Source organism: Manacus candei, unplaced genomic scaffold (genome assembly GCF_025592945.1).
Source record: "Manacus candei isolate 608988 ecotype Guabito, Panama unplaced genomic scaffold, ASM2559294v1 h1tg000014l, whole genome shotgun sequence".
Lineage (NCBI taxonomy): Eukaryota > Metazoa > Chordata > Aves > Passeriformes > Pipridae > Manacus > Manacus candei.
Genome location: NW_026138062.1, coordinates 58,908,301 through 58,927,801, shown reverse-complemented (window position 1 = coordinate 58,927,801; position 19,501 = coordinate 58,908,301). Strand labels below are relative to the sequence as shown.

General features: G+C 38.5%; 1 protein-coding gene across 15 annotated transcripts in view; it reads right to left on the bottom strand.

Annotated features, from left to right (window-relative positions):
* The window catches only part of ZBTB20 (zinc finger and BTB domain containing 20), a 475,348-nt gene that overhangs the window by 320,984 nt on the left and 134,863 nt on the right, over window positions 1-19,501 (bottom strand). For 12 of the 15 annotated variants that reach the window (XM_051779641.1, XM_051779642.1, XM_051779643.1 and 9 more), the window contains one exon: window positions 19,426-19,501. The gene's annotated coding sequence lies outside the window, so the exon portion shown is untranslated. The other 3 variants (XR_007903182.1, XR_007903183.1, XR_007903184.1) reach the window with 1 other exon arrangement.

Below are 19,501 nucleotides of genomic sequence, written 5' to 3'. Positions count from 1 at the left end.
ATTGTCCCTACTGTTATCTAAAAAACTTATCTGCCTTATGAGAAAATCAGGGTGCAAATTCTCCAGTTAGACTGGATCCATTCTCCTACAGACTTAGGAAAAGAATAATCAGACAAAGGAGCAAAGGGAGGGACAGCAGTCTTTACTGATGCCTGTATACTACTGCTTATTGAATTCCAAAATAGATGGAGGAAAAGCAGGGAAATGTGAGTAGCACTGCATCAGTTTTTTCTGAGCAAAAGTGGAAATATTACCTTTTTTTTTAGTACAATTTAGAACAGGTTTAGTATCCAAATAGTCTATATTATATATATAATAATATACAAATATAACACAGGGCTGTTCTTGTCTTAATCCTTTAGACTTTGCTCCTAGGAAAGAGTAAATGAAAGAAAATAAAGCTGAATATAAACAACTTATGAAGTTCTTTTTGTTTTATCTGAAAGTGACAGGACAAGGGGAAAACCCCCATGCTTTTGTTCCCTTTTTTTTAATTTCAAGCTTTGGAAAGATGTCAGTATGTCTACACAAGCATGCATGTGCATGTATGTATGTCGAATTTACTAGAATGGCAAAGAAGAAAATGAGTTGATCTCAAAAGAAGCAAAGAATCTGGGACTTTGAATTCTCTGACTTCAATAGTGTTTCAAGGACTTGGAATGTGACAGATACTGGCATATTGTGTTTTGCTGTGAATGAGGGCTTGACTCTGAAGCTTTACAGAGTCTCTGCTCCTAAGGAGGAATATGCACAGCTCATGAGGTACATCTGAAGAGTTGGGATGTGATGAGCCATTCTTGACCTCTCCCTTTCTAGTATGCAGCAATTACCCCAAAGAATGCCCGGCCTTTTACCGACCTGTAATTTTATAAGAGGCTCATGTTGACAAATCATTTCAAAATGAGATCAACACAGACAGGTAGTTTGTGCTGTGATACAGAAAGGAGTTTTCAAAAGCAGGGGAGCAGAGGAGATAAGCAGTAGTAGCATATATAATGGGAGATAGACGTCCAACTGTTTGCATGTTGGGCTATCATCTTCAAGTACTGCATATTACTAAAGTATCTTCTTTCTTTTTTTTTTTTTCCTAAAAGCCTATAAAACTTTTTTTTTTATTACTTTATTTCTGGGGGAATGGTTTGACGGGGCTTTTTGTTGCTTTTGGATTATGAATTTTATTTTAACTATTCCTGTATTTCACTCAGTTCTATTTGGTAGCCACCTCTAAGGTGAAAGACAAAGGCAGAGGGAAGGCAGAAAGAGTTTGAGAGGAGTACCCAGATCTGAAGAATTTCAGGCTTGAGCTTCAGACCCCACAAGCAGCCATTTTACCAAAGTTACCTTGTCTTATTGCTCTTTAAGTTACAGGGCAAATACTGAAAGCGATAATTTAGCCACAGAATGTTTGTATTAAACAGGGGCCTCCTGCTCTCAAGTTTCTATAATTTACAACAAAGAGTTTATTAAACACAACTCTTTCTGTCTAACATTCAAATCCATCTCTGCAACACACTCTCCTCTGGATTTGCGCCACCGAATGAAATGCTTTGGAAAAACAAAATAAACCAAAACCCTGCTGTGGAAACAGGACAAATCTAGTTTCACATCCCCTGCAGAGAGAGAAACAAGACGGAAGTAAAAAGCACCAAATGGAGCTCATAAAGCTTCACTCTGATCTCAGCCTCCACATTCTGGCAGAAAGCACTACCTAAGAGATGTGCTCTGCTTCAAGTGAGAACAGCCTCTGATTGCACCGTGAGCACAAAAATATATTGTCTGTGAACAATTACCCTGAACAAACTCTGAATAAGGGAAATCTGACTACAGAATAAGGGGAAATGTGGTGGGAGGAAGGCTAATTGTCCCCCTCCCTTGTCAAGGCCTTATCTTGCACGCCAGCCATCTGTAGTAGCTGTGCCTGCAAGTATAGTTTTGTGGACTACGCTGAATCTCCTTTCCACAAGCTCTGTCATGAGCCACAATGAGGTGCAATCGTCTTGCCCATCAGGAACCATCCACCACAGAAGGGAAGTAATTTGAGTCATGTAACAAAACCAGTTTCTCACTTTACGTTCATTTTATCACTGGTAGCTGCTCGTATTCCTTATTACATTCCATACAGCAGTATATAAGCGGAAGGAAACCCATCCTAACCCACAGGTGCCATGAGGAGTTAATGAGGCTGGTATTAAAATTCACTAGCTCTTTCTCTTTCAATATATCTACAAATAAAAATAATTTATTTGTTGGGAGGTCACCGCCCAAAATAGGAGCATAATCTGAACATTTTGAACCTAACACAGTTAATGTCTAAGGAGAAGAATGCACACCTGAGTACAGTTTTTCCTCCATTCCTAGATCCTGGACATCTCCTCTTTAATTACATTTTTAGGACAACCAGCAACTTAGAAAGTGTGGGTTGTGACTCTGCTTTCAGGTTTCTCTTTTGTTTTCTACTTTTACACAGAATCTGCATACAGTTGGTACATATATATGCAGATGGTAAAGGAAAGAGAAAGCACACAACTAGATACAGGGAGGCCACCTTGTGATCAACCAAGCTCTCATCTTGCTTGTAAAACTACTCTCAAATTCAGGTAGGAAACAGCTTTTTCTGCAAGAGAGCACAGCAGAATGCTTTGCCCTAATATGGGAGATGTAACACAATACATTGCTGACAGCTTTCTTGTGACCCCCCCCTATGATCACATTTACTTCTGGAACTTTGAGTTTGCTTTTTTAATATACTGAGCACTCTGCATATATTCATCACCAGGCTTTTATGGCAGGAACATCTTTAAATCCCGTGTGATAGGACAGTCTCTGGTTTAGGCTTTAGTCCTTCATTCCTTTAGAAAGGCAATGTTCTGCTGCGATTTTTGTTGTTGTTAATTAATTCATTTGAGATCATTTCTTAAATTTTCATTTTAATGCATTTTTTGGTGGGGGTATATTAGTCACTTCTAAAGTTGCGTACAACTGTCACTGATTTAAAATTGTTGTTAACGTACATAGATGAATCTTTTTGTGTTATATATGCACATGTATATATATACACACATGTGTGTGTATGCACGTATTAAAAAAAGCAAACCAAAAAACCTTTTCAACTGCATCTTTCTCCCTCCTCCCTTCTCCGTTCTGAGCAGCTTCTTGCTATCAACTGCTGGAGTGTGCTCACTCTACACCTAGAGCTATAATTATTTTGCTTTAATTTTACAAAACCTTTTGTTCCATTCCCACGAGCCCACCTGATCCTTATATTACACTTGCTCTATTAAAACACTCATGCAGAACAAAGCACAGTTGTACTGATTCATAAGTAACTCACCCCCCACCCCCTCTTTTTCTTTCTACTAGGCTCATGTATCTTACCACAGTTTCATGACACTGTCCCTGATACCACTCCATGGTCCCATTTTTGCCTTTTTTTCTTCCTTTTAAACTGTTGTTTTTATGTGCTTAGGGTCCAATTACACTATTGTGTGCTGCTGTTTTGAATTGCTGTTGTTCTCAGTCATTTTATGTTATGCTCTTTGGCACAACAACAGATATAGTGCAGAGGGTGTTATGGAATTTATTTGTTGTAATCAGACTCTAGGATTTTTTTTATTATTATTATTCATAGAGTACAAGCACCAAGGCTAGCCCTACATTTTCTCAAGGCAAGCCAAAGACCATTTGTGGCCCAGCCTCTGACACCAGACTACCCTATCTGCAGAAAGAGGGCACAGCAGCAGCTCAGATCAACGTGATCTCTGTCACTTGGGCACGGCCTGCAGGAAACACCAGATTTTATAGAAGACCAAAGACACCAATAACACTTGCAATAGGATCTTCACAGTAGCACTGGTCATTTCAGAATTAAAAAAAACTCAATCCACACTCTCATAAATTATTGTTGAGAAATGCAAGGATGGAGTACAGTCAGTAAAAATGGGAACAATAGAAGGGCTGTCTCATCAACTTGTCCTGTACAACTTCCTTGAGCTGAGACAGCCTTCATTTCCTGGCTTACAAAGCACCAAGCATTTTGTTAGGACTAAGTAACAGATAAATAATCATCAGCCAGAACAGTGAGGAGTGGGTGTATATGAAGACAGTGAGCAAAGAGCAAATAAAACTGAGCTCTTGGTAGGCACCTTTTCAAGATGGGGAGCAGGACATTTTGCAGTGCCCTACTGAACACCAGAGGAGGTAGGTGAGCACACAAGAACAGACCAGATGAAGGTGTGAGAGAAGGCAAGAAGTGGAAGGAAAACGGGGTGTGTGTATGTTTTTCTGGGTGACATGTGTAACAATGGTGAATATTAATGATTTCTAGCAATTAAAAAGAATAACAGGAAAATAAAAAGGGGAATGTGGCAAGGCACAGAACAAACACGTCTGTAAGGGGTACAAATGAAAGTTGCAATTTACCAAAGAATAACCATTCTGCACATTTTATGTAGCATGTCAAATCTATCAGATTTTTCTCTTATTAAATCATCATTCTACAGCAACAATCATTCTCTCAATCAATCCCCCGTGTTAACAACTCTTAGTAATGACTAACTTGGCAGGAACTGATGTTTACATATATTTGAAAGTCCTGAGCACTGTTCTGTATTTTTGGATGTTAAATTTCCTTTACATTTGGTCTCTTATTTTTTAACCTGTTTTTAAAGGATGGATGCATTCAATTGGAAAATAAAGTTTTGTGACACACGCACTCAGATTATGTTAGCTCAGGAAATTGGCAACGGGATAAGAACAAAACCATTCACCTCCTGATTCCTGATTGAAATCCAGTCCAAGTGAGATAGTCACAGAAGCTATAAGCCTCCCATGGTGGCTTTGTGATTTGAGATTATTTTTTATGAATCTCAATCCACTTCAGGCCAAGAACCAGAATCGCAAATCCACTGCCTCAATGAGCATTAACTAGCATCACTGCACACAGTAACAGGGGAGATGCCAAAAACCAAACTGGTCCTGGAGTCAGACTTCCCACCTTATCCTGGGAAATGTTCACTAAAAAACAGGGTATTTTTGTTCCGTGCACATGTGGAGCAAGGGAAACACGTATATATCTATCTATTAAGCAGAAAACAAACCTGTAGTCACATCAGCTAGTTGCTGCAACATTCACCTGAAGTGTGAACTAGTTCTACAGGACTTCAGTAGTCTTCACCCTCTGCAAAGCCAAGAGGTTTCTTATGTTGTGGCCCTGTATCACTTGAGAACTCAGACAGGGAGGGCATGGGGAAAGGACAATACAGCAAAGGTTTTCCATCATAACTCCTGAAGAAGAAGCAGCAAGCCCATGCAACCCTTTAACCCTAAAATCAAAAGAGCCTCAAAACAAGTGCAGGTTTTGGTCATTATTTGGTCCATTTTTCCTGCCTAGATAAGAGAAATAAATGGGGTATTTAATTTTGCAGAAGACCAAACCTGAGGAGGGCTGTGTTGCACTTTCTATTTTATTTGGGACCTGACTGATTAACAAAGCAATTAGCAAAGCTATTTCACTAAACAAACATCCTATGACGTACAACAAAATAGTGATGCTCAGGCATATTTCTCATGGCTCCTTCTTTTAGGGACCATGAATCATTGAAATCATTTGGGAATTAGCTACTCCGCTTCCTACGTTTAGATACATTTGCTAACCTGAGAGGGGTAAAGATCTCAGGACTCAACAGTAGATTTAAGTTTGTCCACCATCTGTGCTGAAGGGCAGCCAATGCAGATTGCACCTTCAGATCTGCACTTGGGTGCCTCTCTGTTATGTTTCATTTCACACTTCTGATCTCCCTGCCTTAGAAACAGCAAAAATGCACAGCTGATGAGCCAAGTTTGCATGCAACTTGAAATTGTTCTTCCGTGGCTGTAGTTTGCACGTGCACTTTACTCAAAGGTAAGTGAGATGAGAAATAGAGTTGCCTTTAAAATGGCCAAGTATTGTTTATTTTACATGGGGAGTTTTGGAAGCAAGTAGTTATTTTCAAAGTTTTCAGAGGCATCACTGAAAGTATTCAGGTATACAAGAAAAAGCTGGTAAGAAGGTCAGACATTTTCTCCTTCCATTGCCCTTCATTAATTTTTTTTCTTTTCCTTTTTTACCAACAAGAAGAAAAAGAAAGATGCTAACAAATGAAAAAAAAAAAGTATTGATTTGATGATCCTTATCCAAAATAAAATTTTTGAGAGGGAGTTTTAAAGTATACCTGTAAATACATACACACATAAATATTTCTATCACAGCAAGTTCCAGTAAAATGTATAAAAATTCTAAGTATACCTAAGTAGATAGACTAAGTACAGTTAAATTCAGCTGCTAAACTGGAAGGAGTAGACAAAAAATAGTAAAACTATTAAGAATTTGGGAAAAAGTCACATCTTTTATATGAATTTAAACTTAGGATCTGACACAGAGAATGATGATTTAATTTAGGAGTCATAAGGTTAATAATGCTGATTCACTTGCAGAGAATTCAAATACACATTGCTTCTTTCTAAACCTTTTAAATTGTTTTAAGCATGTTTTAGGGAGGATCCAGAATTAGCCAACTTGCCAAGAGAACCTGTATCTCAGTGGAAGCCAGTATTCAGCACACTGAACACTCAAAATCATAAATTACAAGTTATATTAGTCCAGCAGAGCAAGGAACCACTATTTTAGGGAACAGGTATGTCTTCACTGAAAATAAAAAGAAATAATTTTCAGAATTCCCAGTAGACAACTTCAGCTCTCATTTAACATTAATTTTTATGGACACTGACTACACATCAAAAAACCACTCGTGAACTTGCTCTGTGTTTTTGGGAAAGCTGAAAACACCAGGAATCAGAGAGAACTCAAATCCAAGTATGCTTCACAGAGAACCCAAATCAAAGCATGCTTCAATCTGCCTTGCCTGTTGTGAGGAAAAAGGGAGCACTAGCCCAGCTTACATGCAGGGACTGCACACAGGCCCACGCTGATATGTTGAGCACTCTGATGATGTGCTGGGCACCAGTGTGCTTTTCACATTGATTTAATGTGATTTTCACAGTTTGATCAGTGAATCTGGACTCTTAGTATTCCTGGTTCCTGAGGAAGCTCAGATTGCTACTCAGCTGGTTTAACTTGATAACTGGCACGCTGGGCTTCAAGCACTGGTATTTAACCATCTTCTTCAGTGACAGCATGTAGGTTGGGATCTGACCATCACTTTGTCTACCAAGTGACCCACAAGCTGAGAGTCTTTACCAAGAGTCGGAGGACAAAGATATTTACCATGCAATCCCCTAACAACATGCTCACCAGTGTGGATAGTAACACAGCAGTGAATAAAATCTCATCAGTTATTTCCTACAGGAGAAAGTCTCCGATGAAGAAGGAGTACCTCAAGTGAAGATAGCATCACTTATACATGCCAGATTTGACCTTGACATGGTATCTGAACCTAGAGCAGGATTTGAATTTTTCAATTAGCTTCACATGCTCCAATTAGTTTCTCAAACTGCACAGAAAGCAGAGGAAGTTCAGTCGTAAGACAACAGTAAGCTTTTGAAAAAACATTATAGGGAATAATTGTGCTCTGGAGGATTTATTTATTTACTAATGCAAACAGTACACACTGAGATAACATCTGGCAGTGTTTATTACAATGAAACCCAATCAATACTTCTGTCTACTACAATATCTGTCCACAAAATAGTCATTCCTCCTGGCACTCAAAAGAAATACTCAACTATGTAATGTAGTAGCTTTTGACAGTAAAAAGGGAGGTTGACACCCCAATTCTTCTTTTAGAAAGAATTAGATATACCTAGACACAAGAATGGTGGTGGAAAATTAGAGAGAGAGATGCAGCTCATAGCATTACAAACAGTATTAGAAATTCATAAAATCATAGAAATCGAATTTCAAACTTATGAAATTATTTGGGTTGGAAAGGTCCTTCAGGATCATCTAGTTCCAAACCCCCTGCCATGTGACACTGCAGTGACACCTTCCAGTAGATCAGGTTGCTCAAAGCCCCATCCAGCTTGGCCTTAAACACGTTCAGGGATGGGAACTCCACAACTTCTCTGAGCAACAACCCTATAGAATTTCAAAAGTAGATCCCAGACTTATTTCTTGTGCCTCAGTGGAGGGTCCTGATCAATGGCAAGTTGACTATGAGTCAACAGTGTGTCCTGGTGGCCAGGAGGGTCAACGTGTCTGGGAGGGCATCAGGCAAAGCATCGCCAGCCTGTCGAGGGAAGGAATTGTCCCGCTCTGCTCTGACCTGGAGTGGCCTCACCTTGAATATTGTGGCAGTTTTGGGCATCATGATATAAGAAAGATATTAAGCTGTTAGAGAATTTCCAAAGGAGGGCAGCAAAGATGGTGAAGGGCCTTGAGGGGAAGCCATATAAGGAGAGGCTGAGGTCACTTGGTCTGTTCAGCCTGGAGGAGACTGAGGGGAGATCTCATTGCAGTCTACAGCTTCCTCATGAGGGGAAGAGGAGGGGCAGGCACTGATCTCCTCTCTGTGGTGACAGGACTTGAGGAAACAGCATGAAGCTGTGCCAGGGGAGGTTTAGGATGGATTTTAGAAAAAAATTTTTCACCCAGAGGATGGTTGGATGAACAAGTTCCCCAGGGAAGTGGTCACAGCACCAAGCCTGACAGAGTACAAGAAATGTTTGGACAATACTCTCAGGCACAGGGTGTGACTCTTAGAGTGGTCCTGTGCAGGGCCAGGTGTTGGGTTTTGATGATCCTTGTGGGCCCCTTCCAACTTAGGGCAGTCTATGATTCTACAGTTACTTTTGCTGGTGAGCTACCAGGCCTTTTGTGGCATTTTAGAGCTACAAGTAAAGGCAGAAATTTTGACTTCTAATTTCCTTTTGAAGTCAGGATTCAAAAAGAAGTGATACTGAACCTTCCCACATAATTAAAAAGCCAAAAATAAATTTGTTTTGAAAGTTCTGTGTATTAGAATTTCCAAGTAAGCCCTTTCATTTTTTTCTATTTCTGTATTTGCATTATTGCACATCACTGTAGAAAAACTAGCAGTATTTCGTGCAATGAAAAAAGTTACTAAGCTAACGCTTAGTAGTTACTGAATCTTCACCTTTCTGAAATCTAAGTGCCTCTTGCAGTCTAACAAACAGATTGACGTGCAGTAAGACATGCACTACTACTTACATATCATGAAATTAAGAAAAAACTAACAAAACAAAATCAATACTATTATTTTTCCTCCTTACATTTTAATTGCTATAATTTTGCTTTTGTTGAAACAGTCATTTCCAAAGAAAAATTATATGTCTGTTTAATGTGACCACACATAAAATAAATGTACATTTGCCCCTGTTTAATTTCACATTTTGCTGTCTCACTGTTCAAGGCATTTCTATTTGTACAGGGCCTAGAGGTAAAATAAGACCTTCTGTGCTACACCAAGTCCTGAGGCATGGGCTATGCTCAGAAGTTATTGTGGTGATATGTTACCTTTTTCCCCATAAAAACTTCACTTTGACAAGATAATTGGGATTTAGTTATGAACTGGGGAGAACAGGGAGAAGAGGGGACACAATTTGTTTTCCTCTCTACTGGTCTAGATCTACTGGGCAGAGGAGAGCACATTTTAAGTTGGACTGGTACACTGAGCAGCCAGAGTAAACATAGCAGCATTGAAGATGCCTGTTCCTATACTTTGTGTTCATAAGGTTTGCACTAGGATTTCATGTTTAGCTTTTTACTATTTCTTATCCTCCACACCATCAATATCTTTCTATAACCTAAAGGTCCTAATGATATGGCTATTAGAAATGAACTGGGGAGGAATTATAACAATAGTGCTATATTATCAAAGTGGTGAAAGACACAATAACTTACCTTCCAAGCACTGAAACTGGTGAAAATCCCACTACATTAAATGGAGACCCTATAAAGGGCAACAGTACTATCCACTGCTGTCAATTTGGCCAGATGGATTTCTGCCACACTTGCAAATACACAGAATATTTGACCTAGCTTTAAGTAAGAAGGCTGAGATTTCAAATATGCAGAACAGGCTCCATTATTTTTTCTCATATTTAAACTAATACAGGACAAATACAGACTTGGTTCTGAAAGCTCTCAACACTGAGAAAGATTGGTTGCAGGAGTTTCCATTTGCATATCAGTGATGCAGAGCAGTAAAAATACAAAGTGAGACAGAGACTGGGACTTTTACCCCTGATTCAAGCAAGAACCCAACCCCAGTCCAGCAGAGGACCAGTCTGTCAGAACTGCATACAAAATTTCCTAGTTCCTCATCAACTCCACAAACTAAAAAGCTGATTGTAAGCTAGTATCAAAAGTGGGCTAGATAAAAGCGGGGAGGGGAATGACTTCTGATCAATATAGTCTTTTAAATTTCTATAAAAGAACTCCAAATCACCTGGAAATAGGAATAAATCCAAAATAAACCTTCATTCAACCACTACCAGGCAAAAATATGCATGTGACAACTTTTATGTCACTTTGCTATTAAAACAGGGTAAATCTAGTTGTTTCAAAAAAAAAAAAAAAAAGGAAAAGACTCTCTAAAGAAAGCATGATGTGTTTGTTTTCCCACTGTAAAATATTTTTTTCCCTACATCAGTTAAGGAAAGTCCTGCACTTCCAGCAAGACAGCAGACAGAGCAATTGGTAACTGCCCCTCACCGGGGGCAGCACTGCTGGAGAGGGGGTAACAGATGAATACATGGAAATGCATCAGACATACCATAAGCCACCCAGTGTAAAGGGCCAGCTCAAGTACATGCATTTGCAATGATTCCTGACTCCACTGAAAGGAATGTGGAAGAATCTCAGTGACTTCACTGAGGGGGGGGGGGGCAGGATTTCTCTCTTTATCTGTAAAAGAAGTGATCAGAAAATGGCTGCACTCAATACAGAAATGGTGTGCAGAGATCTGGCAGGGATCACAGGTAATTATGTTCAACGTTAAATAAGGAACATCTATTTTGCTAAACAGTACATTTATTTTACAAGAAATAGAGGCATAAGGAGCTTAAAGAATAACTACTATATGGTATAGATACATTATAAACATTATGACAGAGACAGAGTAAGAGATTTTTAGAAATCAAATGCTTTTAAATGTAATTAAATCATAATAAAGATAATCACATAGAAAACTGTGCTCCTGACAGTCTGACAATGCAGGGACATCAGAAATGTTTTCCACCATTATAAGGCACAGGAAATCTATGCCTATCTCATGTTGATGAAAGGAAAATTCTATAGGGGGATAGAATATGTATTTTAACAGCTGGTAATTTCATAAAAAGTAAAATGTACCTAGCGCATTTGGAATTCTCTGGGATACAAATGATTGCAGTAAGGAAAAAGATCTTACTAGTAAAAAACCCTGTCCATGGAAGAATTACCAAGTCTTTACTCTCTTGAGCTTCCCTTTGGTTGCCTCTAGGTTGAATGCCATCTAACAAAATGCTTCCCTTTGCCCTTAATACATCTCAAGTACTGGATAAAGACCCTGACTCTGGGGTTTGAATTTTGCTTGGAGTCATGCACCTGAATGTTATTGCATCTAGCTTTAGAGCTAGTAGCAAAGTGTCCTTTCATCATCAATTTCCGTATCTTTGCAACAGTCTAAGATATACATACAAGAAAAGAATGACATCTTGAGCACCCCAGAAGTTCAGAGGCTGTCTGAATGCAAAGCTTTGGTTCAATAACACTCCAAAAACATATACATTATAGGATTTTATATTTTTTATAGATTATAATCATACCTACTTGTTGTGATTACCTTCCTACATTAAGAATTCTGAACTCTTGCCCAAGTACAGTTCCCTGGACAGGACAGGGAACCACTTGAGGTGACCATGACTGGTATCCTGAGGAAACTAAATATTTGCTAGGTATCTAGAGTTGTACTAGTATCTGATTGTTTCCCTCAATGCTGTTCTAGAGTCACGTGTATCAGCACATAGGCATGAAACCAGCACAGCATAATAAAGACTGGTAAATTGAACAGGAGTTTGTCATGACAAATGTCTTCTTGAATGGAAAGCATGATCAGAATAAGGGCAGATGCAGATGTAAAGAGTAGTATTTTCTAAGCCACACACACAAAGAAGCTGAGAAGTAGTAATATGTCAATGTGTTACACAGAAGGAAACAGAAAACGGGATTATTTCTGGGGTGATTTTCACATGACCAAGAGTCACAGGGACAAATTCGATAGCACTGCAGCCCTGACAAAAGTAACAAAAGAATCCCTTCCTTCCTGCAGGATTGAAGCAATTATGAGGAATCAAAACTCTTACATTCAGGTGCCATGCATGAGCATCAGTACCTATAGCAACCCTTCCTATTGACTCAGAGATTTTTCACATCTAATCTTGCTATATTTTCTATCAAGATGATAGACTAATTTAATTCTATACCTTCTTGGTCACCTGGTTTCTGGATCCCTCAGCATCCTCTCTCTGCATTCCTCAGGCTTGTTTGATGCCTTGACCAAAGAATTTCTCTCTAATTGCTAAATGCACCCAGGCTAAAGCTGTCATTTACACACTAAACATGCCCCAAAGGATGATCATTTTGTAGCTGTTTGCTTCAAGAATCCAGTATCACTTGTTCTGGAGAAGTGACAGCCACTGAGACATAAGAAGGTTAGTCATGTATTAAAAGAGGGCAACAGACATGACAAAACAGATTACTCTCCTCACTTGAAACCCTAATGAATGGAAAGAGAAGCTGGGAAGATATAAGAATTCAGCTGCCTTTGGCTCAGATTTTTCCATTGATGGTCTGATCTTGCAAACTATATATATAGGAACCGTGCCACTATACCCCACTTAAATGAATTGTGGTTGCATGATTATGACCTGGTTCATAACATGGAGTGATCTGGTGCACAACTGCTACCACTGCTGTTGAGAAATAATGTTGAGAAAACTTATGCCTTGAAAAGGTTCTGCTAATAAGAGTCACATGATTCTCAATCACTTATTGCAAGTCTTGAACGAAAGGAGATAACACTCTTCCATTCTGCAAAATAGTTTCATTACTCAAAATTTCAGTAAGAACACTGCATGAACTAGAACAAAATTTCTATGGAAACATTATGAAGACAATGAAAAAAAATCTGCCAGAGAAAGCAACAGGTTCAAAAAATTTGTTAATGCAGGTTCTGACTTAGGGATGTCTTCAGTTATTGCTGACATCAAAACATCTTGCAAAGTCAAATACTTATTTTTTTATTATGATTTAAAAATAAAAAAAAATAAATAAAACAAATAAACTTATCTTTTTTCATGCCAGTGGAAACTGTTGAAAACAACAGATGAATTTTGACACAACAGATTAAATTCTCTTCTAATCTATTATCTAGATGCAGGTGCAATGATGGGAAAGAGGGCAATAAGAATGAGATTCTTTATAGTAAAATTCAGAGCTAGATAACTTATATTAATGAAGAAAACAGACCAGAAAGTTTGGGTAACTTACATTCATCAGACTGCCCTATACCTGATTCTGGAATTTGAAATGATTCAGTGTGAGTGTCCTCAGGGACACTGATGTAAATACAGAATAACCACAATGCCTTTCTCTGGAGTCCCTCCCATTACACACTGGTTTAGGGCAAAATAAGAATACTAAGGCTTGGAAAAGGCCAGGTCTGTGTTGTCTTTTTTTTCTTTTGTAGCTTATCTGATGACATCTCGGGTCTAAGTTAACCTTCCTTGCTCAATAATATTTAATCTTTATTTTATCTTGAAGTAGACTAGCAAATGCTTTCATAAATGTAGTGGAAGATTTTCCACTTTCACCACAACACCTTCAGGTAGTGAAATGCTAAAGTGTTTTACTACAACTTACTACAGCAGTGCTATGCAGGGAATCAATGCTAATATTCCCATGCCTTTTTAATATGAGTGAATCACAGCCCATACTCCTTTATATACCAAAGCAACCACACACTGGAGAGCCATTTTCCTATCTTCATCTATTGTGGCCACTATTCTGCAAAAATAAGAGCTGCCATCTCTGAAAAGAAGTCTTGATTCTACCCATTTGTACACTACAATTGATGCCCTTAAAATACAAACCTACAACAACAACCAAAGCCCCACACAACCTCCACCTCCCCAAAACCCTAAATGTTAAACATTTGTAAGAAAACAAAAAAAGCATGAGGGACTTAATCGACAGTAATTCCCAACTCCTTTTCCGTGCTAAGTTGTGAATGAGACTGACTAAAACCAACCTGAGAACTAACAAAATTTTCAGGCTGGCCAACTGGGTTTTGAGATTAGCAGTTCCATTAAGTGAATACATCTTTCAAGGATGAAAATTCATGAAAATTCAGAAAACAGAGACAATTAAGAGAACAGAGACAATTACAAAGCTCCCAATCTCCTGAGACTTTTACCTTTTTGTAGCAGCCTTTACTTCAGTCTCATTACATATTTTCTCTGATCATCAATCCTATTTGCAACTTTCAACTGTCTCCATGTTCTGTGTCAGAGGAGTTTGTATCAGACAATACCTGGAGTGCCTCCACTAATCCAAATTTTAAAAACCAGTAACTGAAACAAATCAGCATTTGTGCACTGACTGGAAAGAAACCCTGCAGACACTGCACAACTGAGAATCTGTTCTTTAGTATCTGTATGACTCCCTCCCCTGTCCTTATCTAAAAAAAAGAAGGGTCAAAGCAAAATCCTGGTAGTCCAATTGAATCTTTGTAGAGACAGCGTGGTTTCAGTTATGAGAGGACGGAAAAATTAGAACCCTGGAGATCTTTTGGGAACATTAAGCTTTATTAATCAGGAATGTATTAGCCACATACCAACATTCTCAAACGGTATGCTGAATCAGAGAATACCAGGGAGCAACAGAACCCATCCAGGTTGGTCTTCTGCCTTATGGGAAGTTCTACCACACACTGAGAGATGGTTTTCCAAGCCATTCCTTAAAAAAGAAACTTCCCCTGCTTCCACAATACCTACAGGTTGTGCATTCCAGCACTTTACAGCTGATACAGTCAGAATATGGTTCCTGATATGTGACTTGGTAATTTTCACTGCTCATTGAACTGATTTCTTTAGGTCTTTCTCCCAGTGGACATGAAGAACAATTAATCACTGTGCTCCTGATTATAAGTTTTCACTCACTAGATATTTTTAAAATCATATTCTCCTTAATGTACAACAAAAGCAACACTTTCAGAAGCATATAATACCATGTAAGGCTCCTATATATCCTCTTGCCCCTGGGCTACATAACAATCAACCAGTTTCTGCTTTCTCAACAATTTCAACTCTAGGACAATTTCTGCCTTGACAAACATTTCTGACCTCTCCACATTTCCACTGGGGTTCTACAGGTAGAAATCAGGGCAGAATTTATCCCCATGAGTTTCTGGATTAATGTCTTGGTATAGGAAGGGGAAAAGCCAAAATTAATTCTCTTTGTTAATGCTAACACTATTCCTCAGTGACAGTCAGCCCCAAGACACTGATCTTTGTTCAAAGCAAGCACAATTCCATACTCATTTCACATTTGCAGCACAGCTTCTACAAGCCAGTATCTTCTGCATCAAAAGAAAAAAAGGAGAAAAAAAGAAAAAGGCTTAAACTCCGGGGGGCTTATGTTTTGTCAGAGGAACAAGAACTGGGAATTTGGAGGACTCAAAGCCCATCTTAGACCTGAAATTCTAGTTAAAACAGCAAGTTACAAGAGGGAAGGACAGATCGCATATCCATCAGGAACTGTGAGGATTCTTACACTATAAAGAACATGGTAGGGTAACTTGTTTGTTGCTTCAAAACTCTTCCTTCATTTGAAAGCACTACTGTGATGGACGAAGCCCTTCTCAGCCCTGACATCCTGACGCTACACATGCAGCCTGCGCTCTGGGATGCCAGCTTACTGTGTCACATTGGCTTGGGTTCTGCCTCTTCCTTTCCTTATGCCTGCAAGCTCAATTGAACTTATGAAAATTCAAACTGTCTTCTGTCTGTTTCATACATCATCAGCAAACAATCACTAGGCAAAATGAATTTGCTTTATGTAATTTGTAGGCTACACAAATGCCTCTGCTGTATAATACCAAAAAAATGGAATAAAGTTTGGTTAATTCAGCATGGAGGGAAGTAGCAAAGCAGCAGCGCAGAGAGAGAACACAAACAATAAAATACTCAACAGTAGGGAGAGCGACATGAGAAGTACTTCTGTAAATTGGAGTTGGCCTTGATAACTTTGAGTGATGGAATTAAAAAAAAGCATAACCAAGTTATGAAAGATCACCCCCACAAGTGGCTATATCTCCATCCACTGTCATTTGTCAACACAATATACTTATTAATAATAGCAATGGTTACTATTTATCCTCTAAGAGCTTTGCAAACACAAATTCAATAATGTTCACAGAGCTGTATCAGTTTGAACCAGATTGAAAATGTGATCAGCTGAACGGGGCACAGTGAAGTTAAATGACTTGTCCAATGCCACTCATTGATCCAGCATCCATTAAGATTAGAACATTGGATCTCTTGGTCAGTAATCAGATCACAAAGCTTTGTAAGGCTGAAACCTTGACAAACCAACTTCTTTTTTTAACAAAAATAACACATCATATACTCTTTATTGCCCTCGGCCCTTGGCAGTGTAACTAAAACCACTGCTTTGAAAGCACATTTACCGTATCTCTTGTATAGGTTTACAAGGTTATGCATACAGAATCTTCTCCACACACAATACATTGTCACTGTCTCATTCCAAAATCATGCAGATGCTGAATGTGGGCAGAGGTAGCTCTAAATGCTTGACTGAATCCTATTTGGGGTCAGCTGCAAACAGCAAAATACTTAAAAAAGTATTTGAGTAGTCCCACTGACCTCAATGGATCTACTTGCCTATCAACCCACACAAGTTTAGTACAGAGCACACAACGTAGAAATCAGCCCACAGACCTTTTCCATAAAGAGTGTACCTACACCACATTTAGAAAGCTGAGTTCTCGTGCAGCTGTCTGACAGATGTTCATGGGTTGTGAATATGTATTTTCTTCTAATGCCAGGCACCAAGTCAAGCATATTTTATATTAGCCAAAAATTTGGTCCATCTTATATTAATCAGTTGTTTTAGAGCCATCCCTACCCTAAAGCAAGATTTCCACCCTTCAATTAAAAAAATCAAATACAAAACTATCAGAACATGGTTTGCTTTTTCTTCTTGCTGTTTTTGGGTTAGCACAGGAAAGCCATACTGGCAAGTTCACCTTATTAAAGATCTAATTACAGTAAACATACAGAAAACAAAGGAAATCCTTAAAGCAAACCTTCCTCTATAAAAAAAGTGCCACCATTTTTATTGTGGCAAGTGATGAGTTGCATGGACACAAGGTGTAGTAAGAATCTCATCCTCATTTTACAGGATACATGTGCATATGTAAAAGTTTCTTCACCTTGTTCTTCTGTATTCCAGAGACGGGCTGTATGCCAAGGCTACAGAACTTAGGAACAGCTAAAAGTTTAAAAGTGGGGTCTTTTTTTTTAAAGCAAATGATACAAGAAACTCAAGGATTAGAAACATGGTCCTTTACTTCATGGAACGGAAAGAACTAGGTAGAAAAGACCTGGGAGTCACGATCCCACACTCCATTCCCAGTTTGACCACTGATTCACTTGGACCTTGAGAAAGCTGCCCTACATCTGTGTTGATGTACTTGATGCTCTTGATAAAAAAAAAAAAAAAAAATATTTCCTATACATGACTTTTACACTTGTGTATTTATTTCCCCTCCAAAGCCTTAAGTCTCATATAACTAAAAAAAGTACATTCCAGGCAGCACCAATTATCAGGTCCATATATTGCTACTTGTTATTTTGCCTTAGGGCTGTCCATACAGTAGTTAGTGATCATTTGAATCCTAAGGATTCAAAGAACTTGTCTAAATTCACTCCTCACTCTGCTGTTGCATTTTCGAAAGAGAATTACTTTCCAACAAGAATTGTCACGGTTGTTCACACTAAATAAGAAGACAAGTATGAAATTCTGTACTCACAGATTCAGAAGAGGTCTCCCATTTTTACCCAAACATCTCCCTTTAAATGGCTGCTGGACTCAGAAAATCCACGAGTGTTTTCAACTCTGCTCACCAGTGTAATTGCAAGGTTAACCTCTGGCGGCCAAGGAAGCTGCTCATATTCAGCAATGATGACCAGAAAATGTTAAATACCATTCACTGGCCACAGCCTGCAGTTAATACACAATATTTAAACAACACAATGGCATGGCCCTTGCCAGTAATGTAAAAACACAATGGAATAGAGCCAGAATGGCACAATCTGCCTGTCTGAGTCATGCTTGGCACTACATGCTGAAAGGGGCATGAATTAGCTGCCCACAGTGAGACTGTACCCTTTAGCTAGTTTACAATAAAACATTAAAATACATTAAAAAAAGAAAAAAGGGGAGGAAGGAGTGATAAATCCCACCTAATAGTTAAAATATTTTAGCCCTGAAGTACAAAAGCACCACTTTGGAAGAAGGCTCTGGATTTCATTACAGACTGCACATTTTGATCTCAAACAAGAAAACAAACTAACTGACTTTGCTTTGTAATATTCCTCAGCTTTGTACTGTTCAACTGAAATCAATCTTTTTCTTACTATCTACAAGATCCTGGATTTTTTTTCATATATTATTTCATTAAATTAAGAGTATCCGAATATAGTAGATTTTCCAATCCTCTTTTGCATGCCTGTTGTTGAGCCATTGAAGTTCCAAATCTTAATTATTAACCCAAATACATTCAGATCCTAAATAAGGGTGGATCAGAGTGATGTACAATCTGACCTGCATTTATGGAATAACTCTCCTCTTAGAAAGAGACTCCTTTCTTGCTGAGAGACGTAGATGTTATTTTGACTGTTTTGTTGTGTCACAGCACAGATGAATTAGGCATTTCTGCCTTCATCTACACCCTAAAGCAGCTGAAGTCCCCTGTGATGTCATCAGAAAGTTGTTTGTTTTTTTTTCTTGTACAAAGGAGAAGAATTTGTTACGACATCATAAGAAGAGAATAAACTACATTTTGTGCTATAAGGAATCTTCTGCTACTTTCTGTTATCTCTGCACCAACATGCAGAAATCCTCACTGACAAAGCAACAGGAACTGTAAGTCAATAAACAGAGATGCACAGTATTCCTAATAATACGCAAAACAAAGCAGAAAAGAATGATCTATTCAGTGGTCTGAAATTAAAGATCTGCTAGATGTAAGTTCCTTTTTAATTTTTAAATAAAACATCCTTTGAACTTCTAAATCCTATTCAAGGGGACTCTGACCTTTATCCAAAACCAGCTACTGTGCTAACACTTTGGATGCATATAGAGGAAAAATACGGACAAAAGGTACCGGAAAAGCTTTTACTTACAGGAACGCAGTGCAGCTTAATCTTTTTGTTTTTAAGGTGCAGTGATTTCAGCATCTACAATGTAACTTCAGGCAGT